Source organism: Tenebrio molitor, chromosome 1 (assembly GCF_963966145.1).
Source record: "Tenebrio molitor chromosome 1, icTenMoli1.1, whole genome shotgun sequence".
In the NCBI taxonomy this organism is placed as follows: domain Eukaryota; kingdom Metazoa; phylum Arthropoda; class Insecta; order Coleoptera; family Tenebrionidae; genus Tenebrio; species Tenebrio molitor.
The window spans coordinates 19,709,460-19,715,972 of NC_091046.1; the positions used below are offsets into that span (position 1 = coordinate 19,709,460).

Consider the following 6,513-nt stretch of genomic DNA (forward strand, 5'->3'; position numbering starts at 1 on the left):
AACGCTCTGCTTACTCTACCTCAAGGTGGTGTGGAAATGAGTGTTTTGGCCAAGACGCTTGTTGAAATATACTTTGCGGCGCTTGTACGCCAAAACTATTAATTTTACGAAAAAAAGGTTATGACATGAATTGTAGGCAATTTTCTCTAGTTTCATTTTGTATATAAATGTTTTTATCGTAAAATGAGTCGGAAAGGAGATATTGTCAAAAAACTGCTTTTAGGCGCCATTTTTCCAATATGGCGGCGCAAGCGGCAAAAATACGAGGTGGGAAAGTTGAAATTCGGAAAGAGCACATCGAAATCTATAAAATTACCCATTTTCAAAACTCCCGGAAAACTTTCCAGGTAACCTCTTTTTTTAGACCCAAATGACGGTACTAATAGTACAACAAAGAAAACATTTTATACAATTTGAAATTTCACAATTTGTAATTTGTATGTTTATCAATAGTATATTAAGTATCGAGTTTGCTTTGGAGCCTATGCTATAGCATGGGTTGCCATAGGTAACACGCCGACTCGATTTATTTTTTAATTGATCGCACCGTATAAAGAACGGTAATGACAATGTACATTGTTATTAACGTTCGTGATGCTTATGAGATTTTTTGCGCGATTGAATATTTATTAGAGAACATTCACATCTAGAATAGGCCCAATGCGATACATGTTTATACCCTTCACATCGTGTTGCCACAATGTCGATTTTTGTATCGCGTTTCTAAGGCAATCTGCAAACAACTACGGTCATTGCAGTTTTTGTGCGCAAATATCGCCAGTTGTGTTGAAAAACAAGCAGTAAAATGAGTGATATTAGTTTTGAAACTAACGACCTCAACGTGTAATTAAGAAGACAAGGAAAATTTAGGGTAGGAAAATTTTGATAATATGTACTAACTAGGCAGAATATAGCCTAAGGGAGTCCGTTTCGGCTCAGGGACGCGAGGGTCGCGGGTTCGATTCCGACCCAGGACGGAAAAAAAAGGCTATATTCTATCTCGTGATTCGGAAGTCACGTTAAGCCATTGGTCCCGGTTTATTGAGTTGGTCATCACGCCCCTCATAGATTTGTAAACCAGTCCTAGACTGTGTAACAACATACATGTCGCGGCAAGTTCGCTAATGTTATTTTGTTACAGCGGCAAGGAAAGCCGATTACAAGAGCCGTATGAGTTTCTAGAAAGTGCTAACATCTTGTCTTCAACTTCTGCCCATATAAATAGAGAGTTTCCCAAACCAACGACCTCGATGTGTAATCAAGAATACAAGGAAAATTCGAGGTATGACAATTTTGACAATACTAATGTCGCGGCAAGTTCGCTAAAGTTATTTCATTACAGTGGCAAGGAAGGCCAACTACAAGAGCTGTGTGAGTTTCCAGGAAGTGCTAACATCTTGTCTTCAACTTCTGTCTACATAAATAGAGCAATTCCGAAACCAACGATCTCAATGTGTAATCAAGAAGACAAGGAAAATTCGACGTATGACAATTTTGACAATGCTAATGTTGCGGCAAGTCCACTAAAGTTATTTCATTTCAGCACCAAGGAAGGTCGACTACAAGAGCTGTATAAGGTTCCAGAAAGTGCCCCGACTTCTTGTCTTCAACTTCTGTCTACATAAAAATTATTATAATAATTGATTAATTTTGAATAAATTTACTTACCGTTCTAAAACACCAAAAATTACTTACCGTCCAGTTTATCGTTAGCGACGGGTAAACATAGCTTACCGTCTTGGAAACAGACGTGGTAAACAACCAAATAGAGTAGAATCGCGCAAAAAGTAATATTATTAATTTAAATTATATTTGTATACATTTTTTGTTCAAAATTAATTAAATTTTACTTCTTAATTGCTTAAATAAAAATTGCGTAAAAGGTTTGCCTCCGCAATTTAACTTAATTTAATAATAATAATAATAATAACTGTCTTTAGATAATCGGATAATGAAAGTGTCAATAGTGAGTAAGGTCTCCACGATTACGATTAGTGATAGTACAGGGTTATTATAAATGATTGTCCCACCGGAGTTGGCGTTGGTGACGTAGTTGAACTTGCCGCAAGCTTCATAACTTGAGTGAGACTAGTATAGCCCAGAAATTTTTTTGAAACATACGGTATATAAATAGGTATTGTGACATTTTAAAAAATGCAAATTTTCCGCCGAAAATAATGAAAATCCGAATTGAGAGGGGCGAAACTATAAAACACAGGAACGAGTGCGCGGAGAGGTCTTTGGTCTTTGGTCTTTTGTCTTGGTTGGTGGTCAGATAGGTTCTGGACTGTGAAGGGCACGGAAAGGGCGAGTGGTTGAGCGGCGAGAATAGGGTGTGGAGACGCCGAGTGTCCGAAGAAGGTGAGGCTGGAAGAAGAGTCCAGGAAGTCCAAACCCAGGCACCGAGGAGCGGATTTACGGATCCCCGACGGAAGGTTCGCGGAGAACCGAACGCCGGAGTGCGGAGTCAAATTCCACGCCCGGATTTCGTCGTCCACCGTGGACCCGAGGAAGTTCCCGAGGAACGTCCAGATCTCCAGAGACGTCGACCGCCCCGTGACGATCAAGGCCAGGGTGATAGAGTAGATTTTTAGTTTTCGGGAAGCGAGTGCGTCGTTTCAGGCAGAACGTTTTTTTTTGTTCGGGTTTGAGTTATCGATCTGCTGGTGACCTCGCCTGCAAACAGCCGATCAGACCGCTAATAGTTTTTTTAGAATTTGTGTCTCTAATAGGTCTATTATTGTATTCAATTTGGAGTCGTTTATTGCTATCTATGAAAGCACTCGTAGTTTAATAGATCTCTAAGAAATTTTTTATCAATATTTCAGTCTATTACTGTCATTTACACCAAAAAACTTCCAATATTAATGTTCAAACTCTATTTTTTAACATCTGTTGCAGATGTAGTTGCATCCGATACCTTGAATTACCAATTAATACAAAATTCCCTAGAATTTGAAACTTTATTTTTTTTTATTTAAAAATTAAAACAAGGGTGGAAATTCTAAAAAATAACATAAAAAAACTCGTTTTATAAGGACATTGGCTCACTCGTCCCATAGAAAACTCCCCTACGGCTCGTTTTCTACACTTGGGACTCGTGCGCCAAATCACCCCTTATAAAACTCGTTCTTTAATATACTATTTTCTACTTCACACAATGAGCATTTTGTGACACCGAAAACAGTTTCACAAAGATCAATTTATAGCAACGTTTTTAGTGATAATTGAATTTGGGGTTGGTATTGAAAGTAAATTGCAGTGTTAAATGTGATGTCATTTGAACATGAATCCATGTTTTGAATCAAAATAAACTATTAAGTGGGAGACCATTTAAAATTTAATTTTCAACGAAATGACATTGCTTCTTCAATACCAACCCGATTCCATTAAAATAAAAGTAACTAGATACTTATTTTATATTAAAAAAAAATAAATTAATGAAGCCGAACTAGAAAAAAGATCATGTACACTCGTTGCACAAGTCGAACTCGTTCCTTTAGAACACTCCTCACTGCGTTCGTCGTGTTCTAAACCCTCTCGTTCGTCTTGTGCAACTCGTATAACAATATACTATTTGTAAGAGTTCTTATTATATGTATTATTTATCTTTTGTGTCCTCGTCTGCCGCGCGACTTCTTTTTCTATTTTGAATTTTCCTTTTCTTTTGGGAAATGAGGCGAGGCCCGAGGGAATTCAGTTTACTTGTCCCTTCATTTTGTACATAATTAATTAGTGTGAGAGTTTTTTTTTTTTGTTGAAAATAATCAGATTTGTACATGTGCAGGACGTAGTGAAAATATATTTATTTCGTTTAAACCACTCGGAGTTTTCCTTTCTTCCGGTTATCACCACCCACCCCCACATTTTGATTATTCTCTCGAGCAGTCTCCAGTGGATCTCGACCCGAAGTCTGTTAAATCGTTATTTTGGGAAAATTTCACCAAAAGGGAGAATAAGTAACGTAACAGTATATAAATTCAAAGAAGCGTTTATTTCAGAAACAAGTGTTTCATCCACAGCTATCTATGATGGCGTAGTTCTTCTACTGTATTCAGGGGGTGTTGAAAAGGACGCAGTCTACGATCCATATATTCTCCCACATATTTTATTGGTCATAATCATAAGTCTGGTGATCTAGGAATCCAAGGTGTAAATTTACATTATTGATGCCCAAAAAACACTTTAATCATCTAAGACGTGAAGACGTGAAGATGTAAAGACGCAGATTACTTGCTGGAAAGTAGGTCTTCGCAACCTCTTTATATATGGCAGTAAAATAGGTTGTCATACAAAATCACTGTAACGTCAAGTTTTCAAATTATTTGGAATGGATATCAAATATCTTAGACTTGCCATTTTTATACGGTCATCAGACACAGACAGAACCTAGACTCGTCGCTGAAGATAATTTGTCTAATTTTGTGCCAAATGCAACATTGTCGGTGCAACATTGAAGCGTATTTGTTCTGTGTTTTTGGGTCAACAAAAATCGAAAATATGGAGCGTAATCCTAATTCGTCAATATACGATACCTACTCAAGGAAACTGCCTGTCTAACTGCTCTCACCCAGATGGAGACCGCATAACCGTAGTGTTCTCACCTACTTACTCGTAACTTCAGCAGATCGCAAGATCTCCATGGGATCTCTAAATACTAGACGCCGCAGATGACGTTATTCACGTTTAGGTATTGAGTGACGAAGTGTTCTCGTTCTTCTTCTGACCTACTTCTTCACACCCTTAGAACAGTAACCTGAAATTTCGTGAAATTTCATGAAGGAGCAGTCAGAGAGACCTACAATGTTACATCTGTTGAAAGCCTGTAATTATTGTGCAACTCGTACAACAATATACCTACTATTTAATTAATATCTACTTCTCATTAAAATTATTAAATTTTAATTTTTTCATCTTTAAAACTAGTTGTTAATGAGTCTTTAGCATAATGCCCAAATTCAGTAATTAGAAGTAATATACAGTGTGGAAACCACTTATGGAATAAATTCAGTAATTTCAAAACTAATGACATTTGTCAAAAACGCTGAAACAGATCGATTTTTATTTCTCATGGTGCTTATTTTAAGTTGCTTCACTTGTTCATGACGTCATCCATTTTTGAGTTATGACGTCATCACCATTTTTTTTAAATGACAACACTGACTTTTTTCTTCTTTTTCTGATAGACCTTACTACTACCTAAACGATTAATGAAACAATTGGTACCCTAAATGACAATTTTTTTTTGAGAAAATGACAAATTTACTTCAAGAATTTAATTTAATTTTTAATGTAAAAATTTTAATTGACCTTAAACAGAAACAAACAAACATCTAAGGTTAACAATAAAATGTAACGCAAATGTTGAAATTATCCCCCGCCAACTTTTGGCACTGTACACCGCGCTCAATAATGTCAGGGCTGATTTGTTCCATTTCAGCGCGAATTCTCTTCTAAATTGTTTGGTCTATTAAAGTCAACCCTCGATTTTAAATAACCACATAGAAAAAAAATAAGTACATTAAAAATTAAATTAAATTTTTGAAATAAAATTTGTTATTTTCTCAAAAAAAATGTTATGTAAGGTACCAACTTTTTTTATTCATCGTTTAGGTAGTAGGAAGGTCTATCAGATAGAGAAAAAAAAAGTGAGTGTTGTCATTTAAAAAAAATTGGTGATGACGTCATAGCTCAAAAATGGATGACGTCATGAAGAAGTGAAGTAACTTAAAATAAGCATTATTAAAAACAAAAATTGACCTGTTTCAGCGTTTTCGGCAAATGTGACTAGTTTTGAAATTACTGAATTTATTCCATAAGTAATTTCCACACTGTATAGAAGTTGCCATAAAGTAAAATCAGTGATATCAAGCAATACAGATACAGTGCGACACTGCTAAGTAATTAATTGTAAACTTTCTGAGAAAAACATTAAAAATTGAATTTTATAATGTAGAGCGTTAAATTTTTTTTTAGAATTTGCGTCTCTAATAGGTCTATTGTTGTATTGAATTTGGAGCCGTTTATGGCTATCTATTAAAGCACTTGTAGTTTAATAGATATCTAACAACATTTTTATCAATATTTTAGTGTATTATTGTCATTTACACCAAAAAACTTATAACACTAGTAGAAAAAACACTTTCAATACTAGTGGTATGGTTTATTATTTATTTATTAATATGTACACTATAATAATTAAAAGAACTACTGATATTAATTCCTTGTGAAGCAGCTGAAGAATTTCTCATTACCATTGCAATACTACTACAACTGCTGCTTGTGTCGTTCTTGATATGCAAACCAGCTTTTATCATCGAAAAATTCTGGTCTATATCTTGATGATTTCCATACCTTCGACTTTTCCTCAAAAAAAGGTCAGAAACACGTTTTCATTGAACTTCTTGCCTTCAACTTTCTTTAATTTGCACGATTCCATGAACCTGTACTGTTGTCGGGACTTCTTAGGTAACAGATCCAAAGTTGCCCTATTTGCTGCTGCTTCAATGTCTG

The 6,513-nt window shown here is 35.6% G+C and overlaps 1 long non-coding RNA gene across 1 annotated transcript; it reads left to right on the forward strand.

Annotated features, from left to right (window-relative positions):
- Window positions 1–685: 685 nt before the first annotated feature.
- On the forward strand, window positions 686–1,476 carry LOC138124496 (uncharacterized). The gene is made up of 3 exons (XR_011157170.1): window positions 686–871; window positions 1,142–1,282; window positions 1,343–1,476. It is a non-coding gene; the product is annotated as an uncharacterized lncRNA (long non-coding RNA).
- The last annotated feature ends 5,037 nt before the right edge of the window (window positions 1,477–6,513 follow it).